We start from the raw sequence: 18,669 nt of genomic DNA, 5'->3' as shown, positions 1-18,669 counted from the left end.
AGATGGCCATAATATCATTGTCATGATGGGAAAAATCGACAGCGAGATCATGTGACCCAACTCCCAGCAAAAAAACAAAATACGATTAACTCTTAATTCTTTGCCATTTGTAATATTCACTACGGCAGTCCAAAATTAAAATATTAGTCTCAGCAGAATGAACAGCATACAAAAAAGACACAGACACAAGGAATAGAGATTAATCATTTTTATTCTTATCTATTATCAAATTTATTTTATTTTAATCATCCAGTGCCATTTATAAGATTTACTGCATAAAAAGGATGTGAACCAGAGGAAGGCAAAACAACCCCAATTACAGGGGAAAAATTCCTTCCTGACCCCAAGTACTGGCGATCGGCTAATCCCTGGTTCACTGCTGCATCAGCACTGGATGGGGCCCTGTCAAACCTTTTACATTAAAAATTTAATACATATCTAATGCATATATTCCTATCTTATCTCTATATCTATTTAGGATTTTTTTACTGAATTTTAAATATACTTATTCATTCTTACATATATTTACCTACATTTTACTTTCTTACCTATATTTACCTATACTTATACTTCATTCCTATACTTACCTACACTTATTCTTTCATACCTATACTTAACCTATCTTTCCTACACTTATCCTTACTTAAACTTATCCTTTCTTTTTATATTTACGTATATTTATACCTGCTTACCAATACTTACCAATACTTTTTCTTTCTTACTTATGCTTATTATTTTTTTCTATATTTAGCTATACTTATCCTTTATTACCTATAATTATAAATTTTTTGCTTTTTTATTGAATTTTAAATATAATCCTTTCTTACCTACATTTAACTAAATCTATCCTACTTTACCTATATTTATTCTTTTCTATCTATACTTATCTTTTTTTTAAAAAAAAATTCTGTATACTTATCCTTACTTACCTATACTTTATTCTTTTTTTCTTATTTTTACTAAATTTTAAATATACTTATCCAATATGTAGAAAATACCTTATTAATTATTTACAACCAAGGTAGATAGAGAAAACACTAAGGGCCAATACACATTTTTAAACCAGAAAAAGTGCACATAGCAGTGAACCCAGTCATAAAAACTCACCAAATATTATTAAACAAATGTAGAAATAATGTAAGCTTCTAAACTATAAAAGAGGCGGGTATATATGATGATAGACTCCCCCACCTGTGTAGATGTACCTAGAAACAGCCTATATAATATATCATGAACAACCCCCCACATACATATGTTGAATGAGAGTCCGAATCCAAACCTATGTATTACCTCAAGGAGCCACAGACCGGGACCACCACCCTGCAAATGTCCCCTGACGCACGTTTCGGTGTTTCTCAAGGGATACTAAATATTACCACATGCCAGCTATAAACAAGGAACACCGCTAATAGCACACCAATAGTATCGCGTGCGCCTCCTCTACCACCACGCCCATTCAGGAGATTGTATTGTCATAGGTACTACGGGCGTCTACCCATAGTGCTACATGCACTACCTTATATGACGTAAACTGTCTCACCCAAAGTTCCGGCTAGTATGCCCGAGAAGTGTAGTGCGCCTGCCTGATATGACGCAGAGCGCGTCACTGTAACCAAGATACATGACGATGTCGGCATCAAAGTCACTCACAGACGAGGACCTCATGATGCCAAAGGCCGGCATGCATATCAGGACCGTGACACCTCTGCGTACAAGCACCGCACACAGAAATCATCAATAGAATCAGGCCAGGGACACACATATATCTCAGGGACAGGGGAAGGAGGAAAAAAATAAAACAATAATAAACATACAGTCTCCATATAATACAACATAATATGTTAATTACAACACATTAAGATAATGTATCAGATAAAACCATAATGTCTGATACCCACAGATCACAACTTGCAAGAAAAGGAAAACGCATAGAAATAATACAAAGCCAATGAACACATACATGCAGCACAATAAAGTACCCACATATAAAGCACATCCCGATATATATTCATATTGCACCTAGAAGGATAATAAAAGAATCAAAAATACCCCAACATGACATAACTGGCAACCAATGACACCATATAAATAGACGGTATCCCATCACAACCATATTATATTATAATTCATGTATAATCCTAGTCAGATTGCCTTATATGTCATATAGGGGGATTCACGATACATTATCCTCAAAAATATATCCATAGGCTGGATCACCTACCCACAAAGAATAACTATTACTACAGCTACAATTACTAAAACATACGAGATTGTCCCGTATAGATCCATCCATGACACAGAATTCTTGAATCGTCAAGGATCAATTGTAGCAGGAGCGATCCAAAGCCGATAGATGTGTATCAGAACAGATGTAGCCCATTTCTTGCAATATTCACCATATGGTGGAAGCAGATATCATCATGGAGACTATGTTCATAAAGGTGTTCCATCCACAGCAATTAAGTGTAGTATAATTAGCATAAGACCTAAAACAATATATGAAAACAAGAAGGAATTAAAATCATATAAAAATATATACCATAAAATGTGTAAACCCAGATGACAAATAGGTAAAACAGCAAGCCACGGATCACAAAAATAGGACAAACTAAGGTTTTTGTTAAGTCCAGAAATATGCAATGTTTTCAGGATCCAAATCCATCAGGATTCCAATTGCTCGAAACATTGTGAAATGGGGCCTCCATGTATCTTCGCCTCAATTGCATCAATGCCTCTAACCCTCAAAAGACTCGCATTGCTTTGATGATAGAGTTTAAAATGGTGCAGGATGGTCTTCAACATGGATGCATCCGTGTGGTCAGCTGCAGCAATTATACCCAAAACATGTTCACAAACTCTTACTTTGAATTGGCGAGTTCAAAGTAAGAGTTTGTGAGCATGTTTTGGGTATAATGGCCGCACACGGACGCATCCATGTTGAAGACCATCCCGCACCATTTTAAACTCTATCATCAAAGCAATGCAAGGCTTTTGAGGGTTAGAGACATTGAAGCTATTGAGGCAAACATACGTGGAGGTCCCATATTACAACGTTTCGAGCAATTGGAATCCTGATGGATTTGGATCCTGAAAACATTGCATATTTCTGGGCTTAACAAAAACCTTAGTTTGTCCTATTTTTGTGATCCGTGGCTTGCTGTTTTACCTATTTGTCATCTGGGTTTACACATTTTATGGTATATATTTTTATATGATTTTAATTTCTTCTTGTTGTCATATATTGTTTTAGGTCTTATGCTAATTATATTACACTTACCTGCTGTGGATGGAACACCTTTATGAATATAGTCTCCATGATGATATCTGCTTCCACCATATGGTGAATATTGCAGGAAATGGGCTACATCTGTTCTGATACACATCTATCGGCTTTGGATCTCTCCTGCTACAATTGATCCTTGACTATTCAAGAATTCTGTGTCATGGATGGATCTATAAGGGACAATCTCCTATGTTAAAGTAATTGTAGCTGTATTAATAGTTATTCTTTGTGGGTAGGTGATCCAGCCTATGGATATATTTTTGAGGGTAATGTATCGTGAATCCATATGACACATGTGGCAATGTGATTAGGATTATACATGAATTATAATATAATATGGTTACGATGGGATAACGTCTATTTATATGGTGTGATTGGTTGCCAGTTATGTCATGTTGGGGTATTTTTAATTTTTTTATTATCCTTCTAGGTGCAATATGAATATATATCGGGATGTGCTTTATATATGGGTACTTTATTGTGCTTCATGTATGTGTTTTCATTTTCTTGCAAGTTGTGATCTGTGGGTATCAAACATTATGTTTTTATGTGAAAAATTGTCTTAATGTGTTGTAATTAACATATTATGTTGTATTATGTGGAGACTGTATGTTTTTTATTGTTTTGATTTTTTTCCTCCTCCCCCTGTCCCTGAGATATATATCTGTGTCCCTGGCCTGATCCCATTGATGATTTTTGTGCGTGATGCCCGTACGCAGAGGTGTCAGGGTCCCAAAATGCATGCCGGCCTTTGGCATCATGAGGTCCACGCCATCATGTATCTTCGTTACAGTGACGCGCTCTGCGTCATATCAGGCATGAACACTACACTTTTCGAGCATACTAGCCAAAACTTTGGGTGAGGTGGTTTACGTCATATTTGGTACTGCGTGGAGCACTATGGGCAGACGCCCATAGTACCCATGACAATACAATCTCCAGAATGGGCGTGGTGGAGGAGGGAGGCGCACGCGATGCTATTGGCTTGCTATTAGCGGTGCTTCCCTATTTATAGCTAGCATGTAGTAGTATTTAGTATCCCTTGAGAAAGGCTCCACACCGAAACATGCATCGGGGGACGTGTGCAGCGCTTTGGTCCCGGCCTGTGGCTCCTTGAGGTAATACATGGGTTTGGATTCTGACATATGTATGTGGGGCGTTGTTCATTATATACCCGCCTGTGCCTTTTTCATTATATAGGCTGTGTCTAGGTACATCTACTCAGGTGGGGGAGTCTATCATCATATATACCCGCCCCTTACTTTTATAGTAAAGGAGCTTGCATTATTTCTACATTTGTTTGATAATATTTGGTGAGTCTTTACGACTGGGTTCGACTGCTATGTGCACTTTTTCTGGTTTTAATGTGTATTGGCCCTTAGTGTTTTCTGTATTTACCTTGGTTGTATATAATCAATAGAGGAAAATGTAGCACTCACCAACTTCCTTAAAAACAGTCTTTTAATGCAAATAGCGGCACATGGGAGCTTCGTGCAGTGGGTGCGGGGGATCAGAGGACGACGGCCGTTTCGCTTCTTAGCCGACATTTCCTCGGGTTCAGAGTGAGGGATGATGTATAACTGCTTCCTTTTTAGGGCTGTGCAAGAGTACACTTCAATACATATACATTGTAAAAAAGATAAGTTAAAATTCAGTTATAAAGATTAAATCACAGAAACACTGATAGAATAGACCTAATGGGCCCTGTGCTGATGCATTTATGATCCACTTAGCCTCTCTCCTTAATAGATATTTGTTATGGTCCCCATCTTGCGGTGGATGTCTTACTTGTTCAAGACCTGCGAATCACAATATTTTGGGATCTGCTCTATGACATTCCTGTATATGTTTGATCAAAGTAAGGGAGCCTTTATTAGTATATATACAGTAAAGTGAAAATGTTCACGGATGCAGATAAACAAGCGTCGAATGGTTTTATCAATATAATAATGACAGGGACAGAAAATTACATAAATCACATTACTTTGCCAAATGTGGCAAAGAACAATGGCCACATTTAACATTGCCTCTTAAATTGTGCCTATCTAACCAGTTGCTATTATTTGCGGACATCCTATCTCTAACTAAAATGTCACCCAAATTATGACATCTCCTATAGTCATTTTTTTATTGCTATCCCCTTTAAATCCTTATCAGTTTCTATTATATGCCAATTCCTTTTGATTGCGGTGTGTATAATGTCATCCATAGAAGCGGGTTTAAATGTGAATACAAATCTGCGATTCTCTGTGTTAGGAGTTTTGAATTTGGGTTTTTTCCCTTGGAGTAATTCCTGTTCAGTGATGACATTCACTTTGTTAAGAGCTGAATTTACAGCTACAGAAGGATACTCTCTTCTTATAAATCGGTGTGTGAGCTCTTTAGCTTGTTTTTTAAAATTCCTTTGGTCATTATTTATCTTCCGCAGACGTAAATATTGGCTATATGGTAACCCTAATTTGGTGTGCTGTGGATGTATACTGTATGGTGTAACAGGGTATTTGTAGGTTTTTTATATGCATGTGCAGATTTTTTTTACTTGTAATTTTACGTTGAGGAATTCCAAAGAATCCCCGCCATACATTGATGACGTTCTCAGAATTAGTGTCATTTAAGTAATCAACACAAGATAAAAAATCTTCTTTTTTACCAGCCAATACTATTAAAATATCATCCACATATCTTAAATACGTTTTTATGTATTACAATCGAGTTTACGATTGTGGTTATTTATTTGCTCTCATAATGGGCTAAAAATAAATTTGCAAAAATGTATGTTGTAGGCGTGCCCATCGCTGTACCTGTTTTTTGAACATACCATTTTTCCATCAACTTAAATGCATGACATCAAGAGTTTCTGATATAAAATTAATATAGGTTTGGTTCGTATTGGTATTTTGAAGAATATTTTGAATTTCCTCTATAATTTTTGTGGGATTCTTGTATGCAAACTTTCAACATCGATAGAGGTGAGGGTGAAGTCCTCTTGCCATTCAATATCATTAATGGCTCTCAAGAATTCCACTGTTCCCCAGGCTACCCATAGTGTTTGGGGTAGGGTTGATCACAGAACCCCTCTTCAAATATTTGGATTGGCTCTTAAAACCTCTCTTTACCAAATATACCATCGTATATAAAGGATACAGGGTAGGTCTTAAGAGCCATTAATGATGCTGAATGGCAGGAGGACTTCACCCTCAACTCTATCGATGTTAAAAATTTGTATACAAATATCCTCCAAAAATTGGGTATAGAGGTAATTCAAAATATTCTTAAAAATATGAATAAGAGCCAAACCTTTATTTATTTTATATCAGAAGCTCTTGACCTCATGCTTTCACACAATGCATTTAAGTTTATGGAAAAATGGTATGTTCAAAAACCAGGTACAGCGATGGGCACGCCTTCAGCATGCATTTTTGCAAATTTATTTTTAGCCCATTATGAGAGCAAATACATAAGCACAATCGAAACCCCTATTTGAAATACATAAAAGCAATTTAAGATATGTGGATGACATTTTTAATAGTATTGGCAGGTACAAAAGAGGATTTTTAGGTTTGTGGATTACTTAAATTACATTAATTCTGAGAATATGCGTTTTACATCAATGTATGGTGGGGATTCTTTGGAATTCCTTGACGTAAAATTACAAGTAGAAAATGGGCAAATCTGCACAGGGGCATATAAAAAACCTACAAGTACCCTGTTACACTATAACAGTGCACATCAGTAGCACATCAAATTAGGGTTACCATATAGCCAATATTTGCAGAAGATAAATAATGACAAAGGGAATTTTTAAAAACAAGCTAAAGAGCTCACACACCGATTTATAAGAAGAGGATATCCTTCTGTAGCTCTGAATCTGCTCTTCACAAAGTGAATGCCATCAATGAACAAGAATTACTCCAAGGGAAAAAAACAAATTCAAAACACCTAACACAGATAATCGCAGATTTATATTCCCATTTAAACAGGGTTTTATGGATGACATTATACACACCGCAATCAAAAGGAATTGGCATATAATAGAGGAGGATAAGGATTAAAAGGAGACGGCAACAAGAAAACCACTATTCTCCTATAGGAGATGTCATAATTTGGGTGATATTTTAGTTAGACATAGGATGTCCGCAAATAATAACAACTGGCTGGATAGGCAAAATTTAAGAGGCAAAGTTAAATGTGGCCATTGTTCTTTTTGTCAATATCATGTAACTGAAAATCCGCTGAGAATAGGACCTATTACCCATAAAGTATCTGATTTTATTTCCTGTACAACAAACAATGTAATTTATGTAATTTTCTGTCCCTGTCATTTTTATAATAATGGTAAAACCATTCGACTCTTGCTTATCTGCATCCGTGAACATTTTCGTTCTATATATACTAATAAAGACTCTCCTAATTTGATCAAACATATATAAAGGAATGCCATGGAGCAGATCCCAAAATATTGCGATTCGCAGGTCTTGAACAAGTAAGATATTCACCGCAAGGTGGGAACCATAACAAATATCTATTAAGGAGAGAGGCTAAATGGATCATAAATGCATCAGCCCAGGGCCTATTAGGTCTAAACGATAGAATAGATCTATCAGTGTTTCTGTGATTTAAATTTTAGAACTGAATTTTAATGTATTTTTTTACATTGTGTATGTATTGACATGTACTGTTGCACAGCCCTAAAAAGGAAGAAGTTACACAACATCCCTCACTCTGGACCCGTGGAAGTGTCAGCTAAGACACGAAACGGCCGTCGTCCTCTGATCCCCCACACCCACTGCACGCCGCTCCTATGTCCTGCTATTTGCATTAAAAGGCTGTTCTTAAGGAAGTTGGTGAGCGCTACATTTTCTTCTTTTCTGCATATTGGATACTCAATTACTTTATAAAGCACTGCACCGCCTGAATCCTATTGCTTAATGGTTAGGTGCTGAAGACCACTTCTTATTTGATTAATTAAACTTATCGTTTCCTACCTATGTATATCCTTTTCTATCTATTTTTATCCTTTTTTAATTAATTTATCCTTTTTTTACCTATGCTTATACTAGCTTACCTATACTTATACTTTTTTTCTTATTTTTAAATTTTTTTTGAATAATATACTTATAATTTCTTACCTATATTTAACCTATACTTAGCCTTATCTCAACAGATTGTTTATGAAGGAGGCAATCCTGGCCCTTGCTGTTCTCATCATCCTTCTTGATGGAATGTAGGGCCAGGCGCAGCAGGTTGTTTCCTCCCCCTCCTCCTCCTCCTCTGTAATTGTGCTGCTTTCTCCTGAGACAGGTTCTTCCTCTACTGTCGTAGTGACGTCTTCTGGTGGAATATGCTCTGTCTCTTGCTCCTATGAACACAATAAAGATAATAAATAACTAATAATAATAAACTAAATGCCTTTTTGGTGTCAAGTATGTCAGAATGGTGAACAAGATACATGAATTTGGTATAAAGTTAAAAATGGGTTTTCTCTTTGTCTTGAACTTTTTTTTGTCACTTTTGGCGCTAAAAATTGCACTCAATACTGGCTTACTTAAAATACAACAATGGTTGGACTGAAGTAAAGTTGTAGCAAATTTTGAAAAGGTTTCAATTGATGAATCAGGATAAAACATCTGGAATTACCAGACTCTCGCCACAAAGCGGAAAACAAAAACAGAGAAGCACATAAAAAATAGACTTCAAAAAAGGCTCAAAGAAAATAACGAATAATATGCAAAATAAAAAAGAAGCTAAACACACAAAAGTAGTCAAAAAACAGGCGCAAAGGCAATGATGAATCAGGGCCTGTGACCTGGAGCCGTTCTGTATGTGTAATAATCCGAGGGGCTAAGAAGTGCATCAGCTGAGAGATGGGGGAGATACTGATATATAACCAGCTGTGTGTAGGTATAAATACTACGTGTAGTGATGGGGATCTGTATATAACTACTATAACCAAATATAAGGGCATTTCCAGTTTTTTTCCTCTACATGATGCTAATGTAAATCATGTCCTTTCAGTTCAGTATGAAGATACACGCTGTATAATCACTTACGTCTTCCTCTGGGATCCTGATGCCTTGATCCAGCTTCATGTAGATAGGCTGCAATACAACAGGTAAGAATTAGTTTGTTTGTATTTTTTTTTGATACTGTAAAGGGCTTGTGTAGCCTTGGTGGAATTTTCATAAAGCATTGTATCCTAACACACTGTCAGGATTCAGCTACGCGTGCCGGATCAAGCAGTTGTCATGTGACCAAAACTATGTGATTTGCATATAATTGGTCATGTCAGTAGAACATTACATACTGTTCGGATTCTGCATTCTGCTGAAAATTACACCTGGGCTTAACAACCCCTTTAATTTCAACCATTTTATTAATTCCTGATATTATTGCATACTAGGAGGTATAGCTTAGAGATGCCTGCAGGGCCATAGGTAAGGAAGCACTTGTGTAGACTATGGTGCCAATGGGGCTCTTACCCCGTCATCGTCGTCATATCCTTCCGCATCCTGATCCTTATAGAAGAAAAGAATAAAATTAGAAATTGTATTGGGTGAATGTTTGGGCGCTCTCAGATCTGCACTATGATATTATTGGTGTTTTTCTCTGTGTATTTGTGATTTTTTTTTATATTCTAGCTTTGATGCAGTTGGTTTATGCTTCATGTACCATAAATTGTAGACACACAAATATATATATATATAATGTTGTGCCCTTTCCATCAATTGCCTAATATGTTGCAATTTAGATTTTTCAGAACATTACTTTTTGTACATAACACAGAGCGGAGTGACCTAAGTGAATAATCTTTGATGCGGGGTCTGGTGCTGAGCCCGCATCTTTTCAGGCATATGATCGCTGATTTGATCATCTGTCAAGTGCTCCTAACAGCCACGGGTGGGATTACGATCAAACCGCGGCTGTTAATATGTTAAATGCCACTGTCAATCGCTGACAGCGGCATTTAACATGCCCGTGCCATAAGCGCCCATCAGCTCCACCCATCAGAGCCTCTGTCATATGACCACGGGGCGCCAATGAGTTGGCATGACACCGGGGTCTGCAGGAGACCCTTGTGGTTGGTCATTGCCCGTCTGCTATGAGCGCCGCTCAGTGGCCAGCGCTCATAGCAGATGATCATTTTTGCTACACATAGCAGGGCTGCAGCTCTGTTATGTGTAGCACAAGCAATCAGATGATCGCAGCTTCAAGTCTCCTAGGGAGTTTATAAAAGCAAATGAAAAGTAAAAAAAATGGTTTTAGAAATATTAAAAAAGTTTAAAAAAAGATAAAAATTCAAATCACCCCCTTTAGCCCCATTCAAAATAATACAATAAAAAAATCAAAAATACACATATTTGGCATAGGCGATGAAAGATGAATTTGATACATCTTACTCCAGCACTGGATCACGACTGGTGCGTAAACCACTCATTTTGATACATTTTCCCCTGTGTACTTATATCTCTGCTGTACAGTTGGAATACACTTTAATGATATGAATTGCTCATATCACTTACGTGGTGTTCGGTGATCCGTAATCCATAGTGTCTTATCTATTGCAATGAGGAAATAAAAACATAAATTACTAATAATCTGTTTTCTAGTAACAGATCTGAAAGAACTCGACTCATGTGGTTTCTGTTACAAACATTTTTATTAATAGCCAAATCGGGTCTCATTCTTTATATGTATCTGCCCTCCCACTGCACATTATACATTATCATATACAGTGGGGAAATAAGTATTTGATACACTGCCGAATTTGCAAGTTTTCCCACTTACAAAGAATGGAGAGGTCTGTAATTTTTATCGTAGATACACTTCACCTGTGAGAGACAGAATCTAAAATTAAAAACCAGAAAATCACATTGTATGATTTTCAAAAAACTGAATTGTATTTTATTGCATGAAAATAAGTATTTAATCACCTACCAACCAGCAAGAATTCTGGCTCTCACAGACCTGTTAGTTTTTCTTTAAGAAGCCCTCCTACTCTGCACTCATTACCTGTATTAATTGAACATTTTTGAACTTGTTACGTGTATAAAAGACACCTGTCCACACAATCAATCACACCCCAACCTCTCCACCATGGCCATGACCAAAGAGCTGGCTAAGGACACCAGGGGCAAAATTAAATTTTAGACCTGCACAAGGCTGGGACGGGCTATAAGACAATAGGCAAGCAGCTTGTTGAGAAGGCAACAACTGTTGGCACAATTATTAGAAAATGGAAGAAACACAAGATGACTGTCAATCTTCCTCGGTCTAGGGCTCAATGCAAGATTTCGCCTTGTGGGGTAAAGATGATTCTGAAAAAGGTCAGAAATCAGCCCAGAACTACAGGGGAGGACCTGGTAAATAACCTGAAGAGAGCTGGGACCACAGTCTCAAACATTACCGTTAGTAACACACTACACCGTCATGGATTAAAATCCTGCAGATCACACAAGGTCCTTCTGCTCACGCCAGCACTTGTCTAGACTTGTTTGAAGTTCACCAATGACCATCTAGATGATCCAGAGGAGGCATGGGAGAAGGTCATGTGGTCAGATGAGACCAAAATAAAACTTTTTGATATCAACTCCACGCGCCGCGCTTAGAGGAGGAAGTATGATTATAACCCCAATAACACTGTCCCAATCATGAAGAATGGTGGAGGAAACATCATACTTTGGGACAGTTTTGCAAAGGGTATAGGACGCCTGCACCATATTGATGATTGAAGGGAGGACGGATGGGGTCATGTATCGCAAAATTTTGGACCACAACCTCCTTCCCTCAGTAAGAGCATCGAAGATGGGTCATTCCTGGATCTTCCAGCATGACAAGGACATGAAATACACAGCCCAGGCAACTAAACAGTGGCTCCGTAAGAAGCATTTCAAGGTCCTGGAGTGGCCTAGCCAGTCTACAGGCCTGAACCCAATAGAAAATCTTTGTAGGGAGCTGAAACTCAATGTTATTCAGCGACAGAGCTAAAACCTGAAAGATCTGGAGAAGATCTGTATGGAGGAGTGGGCCAAAATCCCTGCTGCAGTGTCTGCAAACTTGGTCAAGAACTACAGGAAACGTCTGACCTTTGTAATTGCAAACAAAGGTTTCTGTACCAAATATTAAGTTCTGTTTTTCTATTTCATAAAATACTTATTTCATGCAATAAAATGCAAATTAATTATGTAAAAATCATAGAACGTGATTTTCTGGATTTTTTAAGATTCTGTCTCTCACAGTTGAAGTGTACCTACAATAAAAATTACAGACCTCTCCATTTTTTGTAGGTGGGAAACCTTACAAAATCAGCAGTGTATCAAATACTTATTTTCCCCTCTGTATCTGTGCCAAATTCCTCATCAAATATTGGTGGGATCTGGAAAATTACTGCTTTTGTTACTGAGGTTAAGGATTTCTTCAGATCTGCATCGTTTCTGCCAGCAAAAATAGCAGAGCGCTGTGACAAAACAGCCACAGCCCCTGAACGTCAGGCCGAGTCCACACAACTTTATTATCGGTCTGAGTGATGTCCATGAAAAAACTGACGTCACACGGACGGCACGAGGACCAATGTGATTCCACTAGTTCATAGGAGCGTTTATTTTGTTTCATTGTTTTTTTCATGGACTGAATCTCCACTTGTAAAACATCTCAGCGTCCATTAGTTTCTTCCATAGGTCGGATGAGACTCGCCTATTCAAGTCTATGGCTGTGCAAAAAAATTGGATCCCATATGGGTCATCCATATAGCGTAAGATTTTTATGGATACAAACAATTCTTTAACATAAGAAACTGGATTTCATCTTGTAAATTTTCAAAACTGAAGTATAAATATCGATGCCGCACGGAAGAAAATTGAGATAAAAAGTATCTGCTTTTCAGGATGAAAATCGGACGATATTTTTGCATATTCTTGTGTGAACTTAGTCTTGCAAAACTAATAGCATACAGACAGCACAAGGACCAGTTCAAGTCTACGAGGTTGTTGACCTGAACATTTTTACTCACGGACTGATGGTCCCAGCATGCACTACTGTGATTGCTATTCTGGATCAGCCTCACCCATTATAGGGCAATGAGTGTAACAGATCGATCACATACGAGTTATCATCCTTATGTCATGTGATTTCACAGATATGTTACAATAATAAAGATAGGAAACTGTATTTGATCTTTATTATGTATTAAATTCCGCTTATGTGTGTGAGAATGAACTTATGGATTGCATATGGATGTGAATAAAAATGGACATATAGATGACAATACAGATGAAAAATCATCATATTTTTTTGGGTGTAACCGGATGATTTGCATACACTTCTGTGCACCCGACCTCAGTGTGAGCTGATGTTCCCCTGCTCCTGTGAGGAATGTCTTATCATGTAGATGTGAGGCTCTTACCTCCTCCAGGGTGATCTCTGTCCTGAACAGGTTCCTGAAGAGCTAGAAAGATCAGACATCACTTAGATGACATGAGCAATATATGCTGGGGTAGGAGAGGGGGCACTTCCACTTATTCTGGGGGTAGGAGAGGGGGCACTTCCACTTATTCTGGGAGTAGGAGAGGGGGCACTTCCACTTATTCTGGGGGTAGGTGAGGGGGCACTTCCACTTATTCTGGGGGTAGGTGAGGGGGCACTTCCACTTATTCTGGGGGTAGGAGAGGGGGCACTTCCACTTATTCTGGAGGTAGGTGAGGGGGCACTTCCACTTATTCTGGAGGTAGGTGAGGGGGCACTTCCACTTATTCTGGGGGTAGGAGAGGGGGCACTTCCACTTATTCTGGTGGTAGGGCAGGGGGCACTTCCACTTATTCTGGGAGTAGGAGAGGGGGCACTTCCACTTATTCTGGTGGTAAGAGAGGGGGCACTTCCACTTATTCTGGTGGTAGGGCAGGGGGCACTTCCACTTATTCTGGGAGTAGGAGAGGGGGCACTTCCACTTATTCTGGTGGTAAGAGAGGGGGCACTTCCACTTATTCTGGGAGTAGGAGAGGGGGCACTTCCACTTATACTGGTGGTAGGGCAGGGGGCACTTCCACTTATTCTGGGGGTAGGAGAGGGGGCACTTCCACTTATTCTGGGGGTAGGTGAGGGGCACTTCCACTTATTCTGGGGGTAGGAGAGGGGGCACTTCCACTTATTCTGGGGGTAGCTGAGGGGGCACTTCCACTTATTCTGGGGGTAGGAGAGGAGGCACTTCCATTTATTCTGGGGGTAGGAGAGGGGGCACTTCCACTTATTCTGGAGGTAGGTGAGGGGGCACTTCCACTTATTCTTGGTGTAGGAGAGGGGGCACTTACATTTATTCTGGGGGTAGGAGAGGGGGCACTTCCACTTATTCTGGGGGTAGGTGAGGGGGCACTTCCACTTATTCTGGGGGTAGGTGAGGGGGCACTTCCACTTATTCTGGGGGCAGGTGAGGGGGCACTTCCACTTATTCTGGGGGTAGGAGAGGGGACACTTCCACTTATACTGGGGGTAGGAGAGGGGGCACTTCCACTTATTCTGGGGGTAGGTGAGGGGGCACTTCCACTTATTCTGGGGGTAGGAGAGGGGGCACTTCCACTTATTCTGGGGGTAGGAGAGGGGGCACTTCCACTTATTCTGGGGGTAGGTGAGGGGGCACTTCCACTTATTCTGGGGGTAGGAGAGGGGGTACTTCCACTTATTCTGGGGGTAGGTGAGGGGGCACTTCCACTTATTCTGGGGGTAGGTGAGGGGGCACTTCCACTTATTCTGGGGGTAGGTGAGGGGGCACTTCCACTTATTCTGGGGGTAAGTGAGGGGGCACTTCCACTTATTCTGGGGGTAGATGAGGGGGAACTTCCACTTATTCTGGGGGTAGGTGAGGGGGCACTTCCACTTATTCGGGGGGTAGGTGAGGGGGTACTTCCACTTATTCTGGGGGTATGAGAGAGGGCACTATCACTTATTCTGGTGGTAGATGAGGGGGCACTTCCATTTATTCTGGGAGTAGGTGAGGGGGCACTTTTACTTATTCTGGGGGTAGGTGAGGGGGCACTTCTACTTATTCTGGGGGTAGGTGAGGGGGCACTTCCACTTATTCTGGGGGTAGGTGAGGGGGCACTTCCATTTATTCTGGGAGTAGGTGAGGGGGCACTTTTACTTATTCTGGGGGTAGGTGAGGGGGCACTTTTACTTATTCTGGGGGTAGGTGAGGGGGCACTTCTACTTATTCTGGGGGTAGGTGAGGGGGCACTTCCACTTATTCTGGGGGTAGGTGAGGGGGCACTTCCACTTATTCTGGGGCTAAGTGAGGGGGTACTTCCACTTATTCTGAGGCAGGTAAGGGGGCACTTCCACTTATTCTGGGGTCAGGCTGGGGTTCTGGTTCTATATATGTTTGGTTTTGGTTCTGTGTAGATTAGTGATAATGCCAAATAAACTGATGCATGTTTTGTGCCTGATAAATATGGGCGTCTGGATTCATAGATACGTCACGGTGTGTTATCTGTTGCTGTCACTTACACGGTCCTCAGCGGTCCTCAGGATACGCTCCATAGTGTGGAGTGGTGGAGGCTACAGTATAACAGGAGATACTCATATTTTAGGACATTTCATAAAGAAATCAAGTTTATACATTACACAGCCAATTTAATGGATGAAAGAGCCTGGCACTGACAGTATTCTTGTAGCAGTCCAGCAATGCTGACGCCATCATGGTGGTCACGTTACTCCATCCATCGTCCTGTGGCTGGAGGTCCATCTCTAAATGGAAGGAGGTGGATCCCAGGTTCCTGGGAAGAGATAAAAATATGTTTAAACGTGTAAGAATATGTCATATTCCAGAGCCACCAGTATAAAGTGAAAATGTGAGACCATAACATAAGGTTAGAAATGTGCTGAGTAAATGGATATAATAGAGAGAATACAATATCTGATGCCCGATCACATAAGTACAAGATAAAGGATGACTGTACAAATCTATATTCCCCTGCGCCATGAAGTCAGAGGTACGGACTTAGTTCACTTTCTGAACATGAAGCATTTATTACTCTTCTGATCCCAGCATTTTACACCAGTTATGGCCTTTATTCAGTCCAGTGGGTTTTCTGTTTAATACTTTATGAACAGGGCGAATTTTCATTTTTGCAATTATGTGTTTTCCTCATTTTCTTCCAAGAGCCAAAAGATTTCTTTATTTTTCCACTGACATGGCCATCTGAGGTTGTATTTTTTGCAGGATGAGTTGTACTTTTGAATGACAGCCTTCATTTTACCTTGGGATGTACTGGAAAATTCAGCAATAGTGTTTTGGGTTTCGTTTTTATGGCATCCATTGTGCAGTAAAATGTCCTAGCAGTTTGATTCTCCTGGTCAGTGCGATTACAACAAAACCAAACTTACATATTTTTTTATTTAATGAAATGAAATTTGGAAGTTGGAAAAAAAATATCAGAAAATGGGGGATTTGGTTTGTTGGAAATAGCGCTGCCAAGGATTTTTAAAACGCAATACCACTAAGGTAATGACTTTTTAAAAGTTTATTATTTGCTATGCGTTTCAGAGTTGTTCTAGCCCCTTCTTCAGGCAAATATTAAAGATTTTTGCCATTTCCTGACTATATCCCTGGATTCCCAGCGGGATCCAGTGGGTGGAGGAGCGGCCAACTGGAGTATACATGCTACCTGGCTCAGTGTTGTGCCTGAGATGAACTCACTCTGGTGAGTAATACCACCATTCAGTCTTTACTTGTCCTGTTTGATCTGCACAAGGTGCGCTTCTCTTTCTTCTTCTTTATGTAAAAAAAAAAGTGATATTGCCATTTTCCAAGAGCTGTTTAGTTTAATTTTTCAGTGAATGGAGCGGTGTAAGGGATTGTTTTTTGCCTGGCGAGCTGACGTGTTTATTGATATTATTTTGGGGTAGATATCATGTTCTGTTCACTTATCGCATTTTTTACGGAGTTGCTGCAGCTGAAAAATCACAAATGTTTTTCAATTTCTACATTTTTTTTATAATTCTTTAAAAAAAATTAAATTTTTTTTTTACTTTATTTTTTTTTCTTTTTGAGGGACTTGGGGTCTGATTGTCTAGTGTTAATACTGTAATACAACTGTAAAATCAAGAGTTTTCACAAGCCTCCTTGATGAGGAAATGTTTAGAAAAATCGTGGCCCATCATCTTGGCAGATTGTGCTCTATCCAAATACTCACCTAATAAATCTAGTATCACCTTTCAGAGGAGTAAAAACCTCCGTGATAGTGTTGTACATACAGTTATATGAAAAAGTTTGGGCACCCCTATTAATCTTAAGCTTAATGTTTTATAAAAATTGGTGTTTTTGCAACAGCTATTTCAGTTTGATATATGTAATAACTGTTGGACACAGTAATGTTTCTGCCTTGAAATGAGGTTTATTGTGGTAATTAGAATTAGCAACTGTGCGCCTGCAAGAGGAGATGAGTGGTGATACAGCCCTTGTGTCTGCTCCTCAGGGTCCCCGTGTGCCTGCAGCAGACACTGGGGTGAAGAAGCAGGTACACATGGGGACTCAGAGGAAGCGGCAAGGAGCTGCTGCTGCTGGGGGTGTTTGTTTTCACTTGGTCAGTTATTTGGAGAGATTAGGGGATGACATGGTTGCCTGCTTGGCAGAGCTACTGGGTTCTAGCACACCCAGTTTAGCTCTGCTTGTAACTTGGGAAATATGCAAAACCACCAAAGATATTTTTTATGATGTTTCTGCTGACAAATCCTGTGAAAAAAATGTATGTATGTATGTATGTGTATATATACAGTGTATATGTATATATATATATAAATATATATATACAGTACAGACCAACAGTTTGGACACACCTTCTCATTTAAAGATTTTTCTGTATTTTCATGACTATGAAAATTGTACATTCACACTGAAGGCATCAAAACTATGAATTATCACATGTGGAATTACAGTGGTGGCCAAAAGTATTGGCACCCCTGCAATTCTGTCAGATAATACTCAGTTTCTTCCTGAAAATGATGGCAATCACAAATTCTTTGGTATTATTATCTTCATTTAATTTGCTTGCAAGGAAAAAACACAAAAGAGAATGAAGAAAAAATCAAATCATTGATCATTTCACACAAAACTCCAAAAATGGGCCAGACAAAAGTATTGGCACCCTCAGCTTAATACTTGGTTGCACAACCTTTAGCCAAAATAACTGCGAACAACCGCTTCCGATAACCATCAATGAGTTTCTTACAATGCTCTGCTGGAATTGTAGACCATTCTTCTTTGGCAAACTGCTCCAGGTCCCTGATATTTGAAGGGTGCCTTCTCCAAACTGCCATTTTGAGATCTCTCCACAGGTGTTCTATGGGATTCAGGTCTGGACTCATGGCTGGCCACCTTAGAAGTCTCCAGTGCTTTCTCTCAA

General features: G+C 39.4%; 1 protein-coding gene across 2 annotated transcripts in view; it reads left to right on the top strand.

The window, feature by feature from the left end:
* LOC141235421 (uncharacterized) overlaps window positions 1–18,669 on the top strand; it is a 50,656-nt gene that overhangs the window by 9,730 nt on the left and 22,257 nt on the right. For both annotated transcript variants that reach the window (XM_073668104.1, XM_073668105.1), the window contains exon 2: window positions 9,299–9,395. The gene's annotated coding sequence lies outside the window, so the exon portion shown is untranslated. The remainder of the gene's footprint in view (window positions 1–9,298; window positions 9,396–18,669) is intronic.

Source organism: Phyllobates terribilis, unplaced genomic scaffold (assembly GCF_046119375.1).
Source record: "Phyllobates terribilis strain yellow unplaced genomic scaffold, ASM4611937v1 Scaffold_659__1_contigs__length_869699, whole genome shotgun sequence".
Classification (NCBI taxonomy): Eukaryota; Metazoa; Chordata; class Amphibia; order Anura; family Dendrobatidae; genus Phyllobates; species Phyllobates terribilis.
This window is presented reverse-complemented; position numbering and strand designations above follow the sequence as displayed.